The sequence below is a fragment of the Arachis stenosperma genome, chromosome 3 (genome assembly GCF_014773155.1).
Source record: "Arachis stenosperma cultivar V10309 chromosome 3, arast.V10309.gnm1.PFL2, whole genome shotgun sequence".
Classification (NCBI taxonomy): Eukaryota; Viridiplantae; Streptophyta; class Magnoliopsida; order Fabales; family Fabaceae; genus Arachis; species Arachis stenosperma.
In genome coordinates this window covers 83,996,593-84,012,869 of record NC_080379.1, presented here as the reverse complement: position 1 = coordinate 84,012,869, position 16,277 = coordinate 83,996,593, and positions in this window count along the sequence as shown.

Below are 16,277 nucleotides of genomic sequence, written 5' to 3'. Positions count from 1 at the left end.
TTCTTAAGGTTGTAATGGGGCTTAGGTAAGGATGATGGTACATTTATGGCTAAGTGAGCTGAAAATCGAATCCTTGATTATCCTAAGTTCTCACCTAATACACACAGATGTTTCCTATGCTTCTAAAATCATGCCTAAATGCCCATAATCTCACTTTGTATGTTGTACCTACTCATGTACTTAAATGTTCTTTTATTCCACATCAAATGCATTGATCTTTTTATTAACTTAGCATTGGGGTGCTTCCTTTCCCCTAAAATTAAACTAAGGCATACAATATATTTTTTTTATTTTTTTATTTTTTTATTTTTTTATTTTTTTATTCTTTTGAAAGCATTATAGCATCAATGCAATTGGTTTTCATAATTTCACATGAGTGGCATTCAAGCTTTTAATATTTACCAATTAGCATACATTCTTATTAACCTAAGTTCTCATAGTTTTTCCCACACTTGATTGACACACAATCTCTATCTTAAGTTAACCAAAGATTCAATTGGGATAATTACTTATTTTTCTGCTTAAGGCTAGTGATGTGGTAATATAAAGAACAAAAGGGAATTAAAAGGCTCAAAGGGGTGAACAAAGGTAATTAGAATGGTAGGCTATTTGGGATAGTGAGCTAATAACAATTGATGGCCTCAATCATACATATGCATGAATACATTAAACAATGGACATATAGAATGGAACAAACCATAGATTGTAATTATAGAGGAGAGAAAACACACAAGAATAAAAATAATGGTTAAATAGTGTAACCATGCGATTAGGCTTAAAATCTCACCAGGTTGTGTGTTCTAGCTCTAACCATATTCCAAATTACAATCTTCAGACAAGTCTAACATAGAGTTTTGTTTTGAATTAGTGAAATTTTTCAAAAATAGGGTCTTTGAAAATTATTTTTCAACCAAGTAGAACATGCATGCAACTAATTTTTACTATTCAATCTATTCTATCTAACAGAAGAAGAGAAAACTATTGGTGTTAAGAAAGAAAGATTACCTCCAGAAGTCAGGTACTAACCGACCTCCCCACACTTAAAGCTTGGCACCGTCCTTGGTGCCATTAGTCAGGAACAAAAGGGGGCTGGTAACATCATCTCCATAGTCGGGTGCGTCAGGGCTCCCGGTGCTGGTAGGTGAAGTGGAGTCCGGAGTGTTTGGTTCTTCTTCAGGTGGGTGGTTGCTAACAATCTGTTCCTTCAGGTATGTGAATTGGCGCTTGTTACAGCGCTCCATGCGATCCAACCTCTATAGTATTTGAAGGAGTAGCGGATTTGTTGAGGGTGCTTCTGATGTGGAGGGAAAAGGAGTATCGCTGGCCGGGTCTACAGTCCGACTGATAGTGGCTGGTGGGAGTCAGAGGTACTTTCCATTGGGGACTTTCTGATCATCCCGCGGAATCATGGCCTTGGTGTCCGATGAGCGGATAATTTATACGCTTTTTGGCATTGTTTTTAGGTAGTTTTTAGTAGGATCTAGCTACTTTTTAGTATATTTTTATTAGTTTTTAAGCAAAATTCATATTTCTGGACTTTACTATGAGTTTGTGTGTTTTTCTGTGATTTTAGGTATTTTCTGGCTGAAATTGAGGGACCTGAGCAAAAATCTGATTCAGAAGCTGAAAAAGGACTGCAGATGTTGTTGGATTCTGACCTCCCTACACTCGAAATGGATTTTTTGGAGCTACATAAGCACAAATGGCACGCTCTCAATTGTGCTGGAAAGTAAATATCCTGGGCTTTTCAGCAATATACAATAGTCCATACTTTGTCCATACTTTTCAGTAAACTGGCGTTTAAACGCCAACTTCTTGCCCTATTCTGGCGTTAAACGCCAGAAACAGGATAAAAGCTAGAGTTAAATGCCTAAACTGGCATAAAAGCTGGCGTTTAATTCCAAGAAAAGTCTCTACACGTGAAAGCTTCAATTGAATGAGAGGATGAGAGGTAGCCATTGACAACGGTGAAGCCCGAACATACAGCTTGCCATGGAAAAGAGTATGAATGATTGAATGAAGACTGTAGGAAAGCAGAGATTCAGAAGGAATGACGCATCTCTATACGCTTATCAGAAATTCCCACCAATGAATTTCATAAGTATCTCTATCTTTATTTTATGTTTTATTTATCTTTTAATTATCAAAATCCCATAACCATTTGAATCCGCCTGACTGAGATTTACAAGATGACCATAGCTTGCTTCAAGCCGACAATCTCCGTGGGATCGACCCTTACTCACGTAAGGTATTACTTGGACGACTCAGTGCACTTGCTGGTCAGTTGTGCGAAGTTATGAAGATAAGTGTGAATCATGGTATTGTGCACCAAGTTTTTGGAGCCATGCCTAGTGATAACAATTTCGTGCATCAAGTTTTTGGCGCCGTTGCCGGGGATTGTTTGAGTTTGGACAACTGACGATTCATCTTGTTGCTTAGATTAGGTATTTTTCTTTTTATTTTGTTCTTCATAATTTTTAAGAATGAATTCTAGAGTTTTAGATGATGCTTTTATCATCACAGGAGCTAGTTGATTCCCATCAATTTGGCTGTTGTATGCAATTTCTTGCTGAAGCTTGGCTGACCATATCTAATCTTTTTAGACTGAAGCTTTAGACTAACATTGCATGATTCCTGGAATTCTTATTAAAAATTTTGAGTTTCTTATTTTCTTTTCCAAAAATAATTTTCAAAAAAATACAAAAAAAATAAAAAAAATCATAAAATCAAAAATATTTTGTTTCTTATTTGAGTCTAGTGTCAATTTCTAAGTTTGGGGTCAATTCAATGTTTTTATTTTTCTTGCAAATTTTTCGAAAATTCATGTGATAAACCACTATTTTATGGTTTATCTTATGCTCAATTGAGTGGTTTTTATCAAATCTTTACCCACTTATTCATACTATTTGCATGAGTTTACGTTTTTCTTCCGGATTTTGTGCTATAATTGAAAACATGCTTCTTTGATCTTATATTTGCTTATTATTAATTCTCTCTTATTACCATTAGATGCCTTGATATGTGTGTTAAGTGTTTTCAGATATTATAGGGTAGGAATGGCTTGGAGGATGGAAAGGAAGCATGCAAAAGTGAAAGGAATACAAGAAGTTGAAGAAGTTGTTAAGCTGTCCAGCCTGACCTCTTCGCATTCAAACGGCTATAACTTTAGCTACAGAGGTCCAAACGATGCGGTTTCAGTTGCGTTGGAAAGCTAACGTCCGGGGCTTCAATTTGATATATAATTTGCCATAGCTGCCCCGAAGTTAGGCGACGTGAACGCGTGAATGACCCAGTTTTTGGCCCGGAGAACACAGATTAGAGGCTATAAAGTGGGGGAATGCATCCATTCATCATCATGCTTTCATAATTCACTTTCCATGATTTAGATTTAGTTTTGAGAGAGGTTCTCACCTCTCTCTCTTTAGGATTAGGATTTAGTTTTAGGATTTTATTTGCTTCAAGGATTATCTTTTTACCAGGTTCAATGTTCTTTTGCTTGACAATTATCTCTTATTTTCAGATACCATTAATGCTTGCTTGTATTAGTTATGTTGCCTATTTGGCTTATGCTACATTCATGTTATGATTTTCTTATTTAATGTTACTTGAGATATTTCAGTTCAATATTGCTCTTTTTATCCATGTTATTGATCATTCCCAATCTGAAGATATTCTTATTCCGGTAGATTAAATTTCCTTCCCTTTTGGTCTTGGTTAAGAAATCAGTAACTCAGGAGTTATCTTAGCTCAACATAATTGATAACTGTTATCTTGCTAATTGAACTGAACTTCAATAATCCCAACCTTTTCTTAGGAAATAAATAGGATTCGAAGGTCAACTAATTAGTCCCTTGACTTTCCTTTGCTTTAGCAAAGGTTAACTAAGTGGAATTAAGATTCAACTTTCATTATTATTGATAAGAATAACTAAGTCTGGACTTCCAATTTCTCATACCTTGCCAAAAGGTTTGCTTTACAGTATTTATTTATTTTAATTTCCATTTAAATTATCTGCCATATTCATTCCTCACTCTCAACCCCAAAATACACTTTTTCATGACCAATAATAAGAACATACCTCCCTGCAATTCCTTGAGAAGACGACCCAAGGTTTAAATACTCGGTTATCAATTTATTTAGGGGTTTGTTACTTGTGACAACCAAAACGTTTGCACGAAGGGATTTTTGTTGGTTTAAAATCAATATCTACAACGCGACTATTTTTATAAAATTCTTTACTAGCAAAAATTCTAACGTCAAAATGGCGCCGTTGTCGGGGAATTGCAAAGGTGTGCCTTATTATTGGTTATTGTAAATATTTTTCAAAAAAAAAAAGCACGCACGCGACGTGGCAGCGTCGCTTACGCGTCCGCATCACATGTGCATTGTGAAGAAGAGAAATCGAACAGAGAGTCACGCGAGAGCGTGGCTGGAGGCGTGCCAGTGGCACAAATCGTCCTACACGACCGCGTCGCTGACGCGTTCGCGTCACATGGGAATAATGGCGTCCCACGCGACCGCGTGCCCCACGCAGCCGCGTGCCCTGATTTTCGACGTAAAAAGGGTGCACAACAAATTATTGTGCGAGAGTGGTGCCAGATTGGTGCTGGATGCACAATCTCTACCACGCGACCGCGTTGCTGACGCATCCGCGTCATTCCCTTTTCAAGCCCACGCACGCGATCGCATGTCCCACGCGATCGCGTCACCCCAAATTTGGCAAAAATAAAAATTCGAACAGAGAGTTGTGCGAGCGCGAGGCTGCCCTCGCGTCAGTAGCATAACTTGAGTCACGCGTCCGCGTGACCGACGCGACCGTGTCGATTAATTTAAGCGCCAATCGCGCGACCGCGTCCCCCCGCGTCGCTTGTGCCGCACAACTTTTTCAACGCAGCCAAATATCTTATCTTCTCTTCCCTATACCTAATTCTTTTCTTCCTTTCTTATTTCTTTTCTTCCTTCTTCTTCCTTTTCTTACTTTCTTCTTCTCATCTTTTTTACCTCCATTCTTTTTATTTAATTTATTTTCATACTTTCTTCCATTGCATTTTAATTTTGTGCATCTTTTTATTTTCTTTTCTAAATTTATTAATTTTTCCATTGGTGTTACTTGTTCATATTCAACTGTTGTGTCTTTTCTGGTTTTATTTTGGTACTCAGTGACTTGTTTTACACTGTTGGGTAATATTGTTTAAGTCAATGCTATTCTTTTATGATATTTGTATTAATTTTGCATTGACATGAATTTATATTATCTTGCACTCTCTTTCCCATTGTTGCAAATTTTTGCACTCTTGCTTTGCCATGTACTTCTACTGTTTTCTCACTTTCATGTTGTAGCTACCATGTAATTGAGACCCTTATTATCTGGCATTAACACCCATATTTTATTTATTTTCTATCTTTATTTTTGGGTTACTTTTCTTCATTTTCCTCTTCTTTCAGGATGGCCACCACGAAGGGAGAGGAAAAGCTTCTTAATGGGAAGACAAAGAAGTCCACCTGCACAATCTTTGGAGAAAGGCATCAGTTGGAGTAGCCATCCACTTGTTCATCTTAGCATGCACCGAGGACGGTGCAATCTTTAAGTGTGGGGAGGTCGATACCGATCTCCATGGGTTAGTACTTTCTTATCTCAACACCAATGTTTAAATTTTCTTTGTAGCTAGTTGTTGCATTTGCATATTTATTTGATTTTGTGCATATTTTACCACTTGGTTGAAGAAATTTTTTCTTTTTTAAGAAATTTTTATAGTATTTCACTAATTTAAATTGAAAAATTTGTGTTAAACTTGTTTTGAAGTTGTATTTGGAATATGGTTTTTAAGCCAAAGAACACACAACCTGTGAAGATTTTGAGCTTATTTATATGGTTACATTATTTAACCATAAATTTTTATTCTTGTGTGTTTTCTTCTCTATAATTGTAATCTTTGCTTTGTTCCATTCTATATGTCCAATATTTAATATATTTACATGCTTGCATATGATTGAGGCCATTGTTTGATTCTAGCTCACTTATCCCAAAATTAGCCTACCTTTTACATCACCCTTGTTATCCCCCTTGAGCTTTTAATTCCCTCTTATTCTATAAACCACAACACTAGCCTTAAGCAGTAAAACAAATTTAAAATCCTAAGTTGAATCCTTGGTTAGCTTAAGATAGAAATTGTGTAATTGTTTAAATGTGGGAAACCTATTGGGAACATGGATGATAAAAACAAAGGGCAGGAAGTTGAAAAGAATGAAATAATTCAAAATAAAAAATTTTAGGAAGCATGCTCATGTGAAATCAAAATAATTGAATTACCATGTGCATTTAAAAAAAATTAATTCATTATTTGAATAAAGGGGATACAAAAGAATTCCTCAAATGCAAAATAAAGCAATGCACATGAGACAAAATTAAAACTAATGCATGAGCATGTAACATCAAAAGTGGGAAAATTATAGGAAGCTAAGTATATTTTTAAAATTTTTATAGAGTATGTATATGTTAGGTGAGATCTTAGACTACTCAAGGATTCACTTTACTAGCTCACTTAGCCTTATATATACCCTTACCTTTACCTCAGCCCCATTACAACCCTGAAAAGACCTCATGATGTTTGCATTGGCATGCTAAATATTTGTTGATTGATTAAATGAAGAACAAAGTTTTAGAAAGCATGACTAGAGAAGAGTAGAGTGATTACCCTATACACTAGAGAGATTTGAGCGCATATACACTACTAGTAAGGGTTCAGTGCTTAATTCTATGTTCCCTGCTTTTATGAGCTATCTTCTTCTTGCAAGTTATTTATATTGTATTTTGTTATTTGAATTAGTGAAATCCAGTTCATATTTATTCTTGAAAGATTTATTTACTTTTTCACCAAGTAGGTAGAACCATTTTAGCATGTAGTTGCATTCACATTTCATAGGTTGCATTGCATGAGTCTTGCCTTTCCCTACTCATTTATTTGGTCTCCTTAAGTTTAGCATGAGGACATGCTAATGTTTAAGTGTGGGGAAGTTGATAAACCACTATTTTATGGTTTACAATGTGCTTAATTGTGTGGTTTTATCATGGTCTTTACCCACTTATTCATAAAATTAGCATGCATTTATATTTCCTTCCTAAAATTATTACATGATTGAAAACATGCTTCTCTGGTCTTAATTTAGCTAATCTTAATCCTCTCTTATTACCATTCGATGCCTTGATCTGTATGTTAAGTGTTTCAGGCTTTATAGGGCATGAATGAGTGAGAGATTGGGAAGGAAGCTTGCAAAAATGGAAGGAACACAAGAAGTTGAGGAGATGACCAGCGAGAAGTGACGCGTACGCGCCAGCGACGTGACTGCGCGGAAGAAAGGAATCCGCAGTGATGCGGCCGCATGGCTCACGCGACCGCGTGGATTGGAAAAGCACAGGTGACGCGGAAGCGTGGACGACGCAAACGCGTGGCAGGGAAAAACGCGAGTGACGCGTCCGCATAGATGACGCGATCGCGTGGTGTGCGCGATCTGCAGAATTACAAAAGTCACTGGCAGAGATTTTGGGCCGCATTTCAACCCAGTTTTCGGCCCAGAAACACAGATTAAAGTCAGGGAACTTGCAGAGACTCAGTGATGAGGGGACTTTTGTGTGGTCTAGAAATTTGCGGATAAATCCTCGTTGCAAGCATAGTTTCTAAACCTTCAAAAGTCCTTTCATACAAACGTTTTGGGTGTCACAAGTAACAAACCCCTTTAAAAATTGTTAACCGAGTATTCAAACCTCGGGTCGTCTTCTCAAGGAACTACAAAGAAGTATGTTCTTACTATTGGCTATAAAGGTTGTGAATTTGGGGTTTAGAAGGTGTGAAGCAAGTGATTTAAATGACAAGTAAAGTAAATGGCAATTAAAAATAAATAAATAACTGTAAAACAACTTTTGGAAAGATAAGGGAATTTAGAGGTCTAACTTAGTTATCTCTCTCAACTATAATAAAAGTTGAATCTAAACTCCACTTGGTCAACCTTTACCAGGGCAAAGGAAAGTCAAGGGACTAATTAAATTGACCTTTGAATCCTAATTATTTCTTAAGAAAAGGTTGGGATTATTTAGGTTCAGCTCAATTAGCAAGATAACGATTATTAATTACGTTGAGTTCAACAACTGTTGAGTTACTAAATTCCTAATCAGAACCAAAAGGGGAAAAAGTAAAATTGCTGGAATAATAAAAATATTCTCAAATCGTAAACAATGATAACCATAAATTAACAAGAGCAATAATAAACTGAAAATGCCTCAATACCATTAATTCAAATAATTATCTGTAACATGGAATAAATTCATAAATTAAATTATAAAAGTAAATGATCAATTCAAATGCTGGAATAAATAATTATAGAACTAAAATAAAAGAACCTTTAAAACCTGGATCCAGAGTTACTCTTGAAACAAGAAGAAATCCTAAATCCTAAAAGAGAGAGAGAAAACCTCTCTCTAGACTAAATCTAAATCATTGCAAACTAAAATTATCCCCGCTCCCTGAATGGATGCATTCCCTCACTTCATAACCCCTGGTCTATGCTGTCTGGGCTTGGATTTGGGCCAAAAAGGGCTTTAGAACTCGCTGGGGCGTGTTCTGTGATTTTCTGGTGCGTGGCCTCTGTCACGCGTCCGCGTGGGTCACGCGGTCGCGTCATTCGAAGCTTTTCCTTGCCACGCGGTTGCGTCAGTCATGCAACCACGTCATGTGCGTTCTGCTTAAGGCACGCGGTCGCTTCAGTCATGCGGCCGCGTCGCTGCTGATTCGTGCTTGGCACGCGATCGCGTCGTCCATGCGATCGCGTGGATACCAGTTTCCTTAAAGCTCCGTTTTGCTTTCTCCTTTCCTTTAAGTATGTTTCCTTTTTCATCCTTTAAGTCATTCTGCCTTAGAAGATCTGAAACTACTCAACACACTAATCATGGCATCGAATGGAAATAAAGGTAATTAAAATAATTAATTTTCAAAGCTTAGGAAACATGTTTTTCACAATATGACATAATAAGGAAGGGAAAGTAAAACGATGTAATTAATGTGAATAAGTAGGTGAAGAATTATATAAATCACTCAAATTAAGCACAAAAGAACTCATGAAATATGGGTTTATCACTCAGCATGCTTTTCATAATTCACTTTTCATGTTTTAGATGTAGTTTTTGGAGAGAGAGGTTCTCTCCTCTCTCTTTAGGATTAGGATTTAGGACTTCTCTTAGTTTTAGGAGCGACTCTCGATCCCAGGTTCAATGTTCTTTTACTTTATATTTATCTCTTACTCTCAGATACTTTAATGCTTGCTTGTATTAGTTATGTTGCCTATTTGGCTTATGCCACTTTCATGATGATTTTCTTATTTAATGTTATTTGAGGTATTTCAGTTTAATATTGCCTTCTTTTATTTATGCCATTGATTATTCCCAATCTGAAGACATTTTCATTCCAGTAGAATTAATTTACTTTTCCCTTTTTGGTCTTGGTTTAGAAATCAGTAACTCAGGAGTTATCTTAGCTTAACATAATTGATAACTGTTATCTTTGCTAATTGAATTGAATTTCAATAATCCCAACCTTTTCTTAGGAAATAAATAGGATTCGAAGGTCAAATTAATTAGTCCCTTGACTTTCCTTTGTTTTAGCAAAGGTCAACTAAGTGGAATTAAGATTGAACTTTCATTATTATTGATAAGAATAACTAAGTCTGGACTTCCAATTTCTCATACCTTGCCAAAAGGTTTGCTTTACAGTATTTATTTATTTTAATTGCCATTTAAATTATTTGCTATATTCATTCCTCACTCTCAACCCCAAAATACACTTTTTCGTAACCAATAATAAGAACATACCTCCCTGCAATTCCTTGAGAAGACGACCCGAGGTTTAAATACTCGGTTATCAATTTTAAAGGGGTTTTTTACTTGTGACAACCAAAACGTTTGCACGAAGGGATTTCTGTTGGTTTAGAATCTATATCTACAACGCGACTATTTTTATAAAATTCTTTACTAGCAAAAATCCTAACGTCATCATGCATTGCATTCTTCATGATCTTCAAGTTGTTCTTAATGAGTGTCCTTGTTTGATTTTCATATTTTCTTGTTTTGAATTCATAGTGTCTAAACATGAAAAATCTCTAAGTTTGGTGTCTTGCATGTTTTTCTTTTCTTGAAAATTTTTCAAAAATAAGTTCTTGGTGTTCATCTTGACATTCATAGTGTTCTTGCATGCATCATTTGTTTTAATCCAAAATTTTTATATGTTGAGTCATTTTGTGGTTTTTCTCTTTCCTCATTAAATTCAAAAAATAAAAAATAAAAAATAATCTTTTCCTTATTTCACTCATAAATTTCGAAATCTTTGGGTTGACTTAGTCAAAATTTTTAAAATAAGTTATTTCTTGTTAGTCAAGTCAAGATTTCAATTTCAAAAATTTATCTTTTCAAAATCTTTTTCAAAATCAAATCTTTTTCATTTTTTTCCTTTGTTTTTTGAAAATTTTCAAAAATCTTTTTCAAAACTTTTCAAAATCTTTTTCCTATTTTTACCTCATATTTTTCGAAATTAATACTAACAATTAATGTTTTGATTCAAAAATTTCAAGTTTGTTACTTTCTTGTTAAGAAAGATTCAAACTTTAAATTTTAGAATCATATCTTTTAATTTCTTGTTAGTCAAGTCATCAAATTTTAAAAATCAAATCTTTTTCAAAAAAATTATTTTTCAATCATATGTTTTTGAAAATCAAATTTTCTTCAACCATATCTTTTCAATCATATCTTTTTAGAATCAAATCTTTTTCAATCATATCTTTTTCAAACCTTAATTTCAAAATATCTTTTTCTAACTTCTTATCTTTTCAAAATTAATTTCAAATTTTTTTTCAAAATCACCTAACCACTTTTCCACCTTTAATTTTCAAAAATCACTAACCATTTTTCAAAAATAATTTTCGAAATTCTCTCCCTCTCATCTCTTTCTATTTATTTTATTTATCTACTAACACTTCTCTTCTACTCATAATTCGAACCTTCTCTTCTCTTTGTGTTTGGATTTTTCTTCTTCTCTTTTCTCATCCTTCTATTCTTCTTCTCTTCTACTCACATAAAAGAATCTCTATACTGTGACATAGAGGATTCCTCTTCTTTTCTGTTATCTTTTTTTTCATATGAGCAGGAACAAGGACAAGAACATTCTTGTTGAAGCTGACCCTAAACCTGAAAGGACTCTGAAGAAGAAGCTAATAGAAGCTAAAGCACAACAATCCAGAGAAAACCTTACAGAGAATCTCGAAAAAGAAGTAATGGTCGAACTCAACAATAATAACAACGCAAGGAAGATGCTTGGTGACTTCACTGCACCAAATTCCAACTTCCATGGAAGAGGCATCTCAATCCCTGCCATTGGAGCAAACAATTTTGAGCTAAAGTCTCAATTAGTTTCTCTGATGCAACAGAATTGCAAGTTTTATGGACTTCCATCAGAAGATCCTTTTCAGTTCTTAACTGAATTCATGCAGATCTGTGAGGTCTATAAGCTTATGCTTTTCCCTTTTGCTGTAAGAGACAGAGCTAGAATATGGTTAGACTCTCAACCTAGAGATAGCCTGAACTCCTGGGATAAGCTGGTCACGGCTTTCTTAGCCAAATTCTTTCCTCCTCAAAAGCTGAGCAAGCTTAGAGTGGATGTTCAAACCTTCAGGAAAAAAGAAGGTGAATCCCTCTATAAAACTTGGGAAAGATACAAGCAACTTACCAAAAAATGTCCTTCTGACATGCTCTCAGAATGGACCATCCTGGATATATTCTATGATGGTCTGTCTGAATTATCTAAGATGTCATTGGACCATTCTGCAGGTGGATCTATTCACCTGAAGAAAATGCCGACAGAAGCTCAGAAACTCATTGAAATGGTTGCAAATAACCAGTTCATGTACACCTCTGAAAGGAATCCTGTGAATAATGGGATGCCTCAAAAGAAGGGAGTTCTTGAAATTGATGCTCTGAATGCCATATTGGCTCAAAACAAAATATTGACTCAGTAAGTCAATATGATTTCTCAGAGTCTGAATGGATTGCAAGCTGCATCCAACAGTACTAAAGAAGCATCTTCTGAAGAAGAAGCTTATGATCCTGAGAATCCTGCAATGGTAGAGGTGAATTACATAGGTGAAGCCTATGGAAACACCTATAATCCCTCATGGAGAAATCATCCAAATTTCTCATGGAAGGATCAACAATAGCCTCAACAAGGCTTTAACAATAATAATGGTGGAAGAAATAGGTTTAGCAATGGCAATCCTTTTCCATCATCCTCTCAGCAACAGACAGAGAATTCTGAGCAGAACCCATCTAGCTTAGCAAATATAGTCTCTGATCTATCTAAGGCCACTCTCAGTTTCATGAATGAAACAAATTCCTCAATCAGAAACTTGGAGGCACAAGTGGGTCAGCTGAGTAAAAGAGTTACTGAATCTCCTCCTATCACTCTCCCAAGCAATATAGAAGAGAATCCCAAAAGAGAGTGCAAGGCCATAATTGTGACCAACATGGCCGAAACTGGAGAGAGTGAAAAGGCAGTGATTCCCAGTGAGAAAGGCCTCAGGGAACATCCACTAGCCATTAAGGAGTACCCCAATGAGGAACCAAAGGAATCTGAGGCTCATACACAGACCACAGAGATTTCATTGAACTTTCTTTTACCATTCATGAGCTCTGATGACTATTCATCTTCTGAAGAAGATGAAGATATTGCTGAAGGGCAAGTTACCCAGTATTTATGAGCAATCATGAAGCTGAACGCCAAGCTATTTGGTAATGAGACTTGGGAGAATGAACCTCCATTGCTCATTAATGAACTGAATACCTGGGTTCAGCACACTTTACCTCAAAAGAAACAGGATCCTGGTAAATTCTTAATACCCTGAACCATAGGTACCATGACCTTTGAGAAGGCTCTGTGTGACCTAGGGTCAGGTATTAACCTCATGCCACTCTCTGTAATGGAGAAACTAGAAATTTTTGAGGTACAAGCTGCAAGAATCTCACTAGAGATGGCAGACAAATCAATGAAACAAGCTTATGGACTAGTAGAGGACGTGCTAGTGAAGGTTGAAGGCCTTTACATCCCTGCTGATTTCATAATCCTAGACACTAGGAAAGATGAGGATGAATTCATCATCCTTGGCAGACCTTTCCTAGCCACAGCAAAAGCTGTGATTGATGTTGACAGAAGAGAGTTGGTTCTTCAATTGAATGAGGACTACCTTGTATTCAAGATTCAAGGTTTTCCTTCTGTACACATGGAGAAGAAGCATGAAAAGCTTCTCTCAATACATAGTCAAACAAAGCCCCCACATTTAAACTCTAAGTTTGGTGTTGGGAGGCCACAACCAAACTCTACGTTTGGTGTTAAGAGGCCACAACCATGCTCTGATTATCTGTGAGGCTCCATGAGAGCCCACTGTCAAGCTATTGACATTAAAGAAGCACTTATTGGGAGGCAACCCAATTTTTATTTATCTATGTTGAATTTCCATTATTATTTTAAGTTTTCTTTAGGTTGATGATCATGTGGAGTCACAAAAGCAACTGCAAAAAATCAAAGCAAAATCAAAAACAGCATAAAAAATAGCACACCCTGGAGGATGAACTTACTGGCGTTTAAACGCCAGTAAGAGTAACAGAATGGGCGTTAAACGTCCAGTCTGGCACCATTCTGGGCGTTTAACGCCAAAATAGGCACAAGATTGGTGTTTAACGCCAAACACAAGCTACAGCTTGGCGTTAAAATGCCAGGAAAGGTATAAAAGCTGGCGTTTAACGCCAGAAATAGGCTACAGCTTGGCATTAAACGCTAGAAAAGGTATAAAAGCTGGTGTTTAACACCAGAAACAGGCAGCAGTTTGGTGTTAATCGCCAGAATTACACTCTAAGGGCGTTTTGCACGCCTAAATAGAGCAGGGATAAGAAGTTCTTGACCCCTTAGGATCTGTGGATCCGACAGGATCCCCACCTACCCCACCTCTCTCTCTCTCTCTCCCCCTCACACATCTCTATAACACTCTATCCAAAATACCACTCACCTATCAAATCCTATCATCTTCCCTATATTCTCTTCACGAATCACCTCCATATCTCTTCCCCAAAAACCCCACCTACCTCCAAAAAAAAAAATTTAAAGTCCTTTCCCTCCCAAACCTAACCCAAAATACACGCACCAAACCCTCCCCCCACTCCTATATAAACCCCTCATCCATCCTTAATTTTTACACATCACAATCAACTTATACCCCCTTGGCCGAATTCAATCTCTCCCTCAATCTCCTTCATTTTCTTCTTCTTCCTCTTCTTTCTTTCTTCTTTTGCTCGAGGACGAGCAAACCTTTTAAGTTTGGTGTGGTAAAAGCATTGCTTTTTGTTTTTCCATAACCATTTATAGCACCTAAGGCCAGAGAAACCTCTAGAAAGAGGAAAGAGAAGGCCAAAGGTTCCACCTCCGAGTCATGGGAGATGGAGAGATTCATCTCAAAGGTCCATCAAGACTACTTCTATGAAGTTGTGGCCAAGAAAAAGGTGATCCCTGAGGTCCCTTTCATGCTCAAAAGGAATGAGTATCCGGAGATCTGACATGAGATTCGAAGAAGATCAAATAGCCATGAGGGAAGAGCAACAAAAGCAAAGAAGAGACATAGAGGAACTCAAGAGCACCATTGGATCTTCAAGAGGAAGAACTAGCCGCCATCACTAAGGTGGACCTATTCCTTGATTTTCTTGTTCTTTTTTTTTCTGTTTTTCTATTTTATGCCACATGTGTTATCTATGTTTGTGTCTTCAGTAAATGATCATTAGTGTCTAGTATCTATGTCTTAAAGCTATGAATAATTCCATGAATCCTTCACCTTTTTTAAAAGAACAAGAAGTACTTGAATTTCAAATTTTATCTTGAAATTAGTTTAATTATTTTGATGTGGTGGTGATGAATCAGATTTCCTATCGGTAAAGAAATATAAAAACATAATCGCGTTGTAAGTATAGCTTCTAAACCAACAGAAAATCCTTTCGTACAAATGTTTGGTTGTCACAAGTAACAAACCCAATAAAATTTATAAATCGAAGTATTCAAACCTCGGGTCGTCTTCTCAAGGAATTGCAGGGAGGTGTGTTTTATTATTGGTTATGGAAAATAGTGTTTGGGTTTGAAAAGATTTTGAACAGAAGAAATGACTTGCAGGAATTAATAAATCAATAGCAGAGAAAAACTCTTGGCAAGGTATGAAAACTGGAAGTCCTATCTTAGTTATCCTTATCAATGGTGATGAGAATTATACCTTTGCTCCCACTAAGTCAACCTCTAACTATGAAGGTCAGTTAAGTGGACAAATTAATTTAACACCTAAAGTCCTATTGATGAGCTGATATTTTATACGCTTTTTGGGGGTAATTTCATGTAGATTTTAGTATGTTTTAATTAGTTTTTAATAGAATTTTATTAGTTTTTAAGCAAAAATCATATTTCTGGACTTTACTATGAGTGTGTGTATTTTTCTATGATTTCAGGTATTTTCTGGCTGAAATTGAGGAAGCTGAGCAGAAATCTGACTTAGGCTGAAAAAGGACTGCTGATGCTGTTGGATCCTGACCTCCCTGCACTCGAAATGAATTTTCTGGAGCTACAGGAGTCCAATTGGCGTGATCTCAACGGCGTTGGAAAGTAGACATCCAGGGCTTTCCAGCAATATATAATAGTCCATACTTTGCGCGAAGATAGACGATGTAACTTGGCGTTGAAAGCCAAGTACATGCTGCTGTCTGGAGTTAAACGCCAGAAAAACGTCATGATCTGGAGTTGAACGCCCAAAACACGTCATAACTTGGAGTTTAACTCCAAGAAAAGCCTCTACTCGTGGATAGCTTTAGTCTCAGCCCCAGCACACACCAAGTGGGCCCCAGAAGTGGATTTCTGCACCAATTATCTTAGTTTACTCATATTCTGTAAACCTAGGATACTAGTTTACTATTTAAACAACTTTTAGAGAATTATTCTGTACCTCATGACATTTTCAGATCTGAATTACATACTTTTTGACGGCATGAGTCTCTAAACTCCATTGTTGGGGGTGAGGAGCTCTGCAGCGTCTCGATGAATTAATACAATTACTTTGTTTTCCATTCAAACACGCTTGTTCTTATTTAAGATGTTCATTCGCGCTTAATTATGGAGAAGGTGATGATCCGTGACACTCATCACCTTCCTCAATCCATGAAC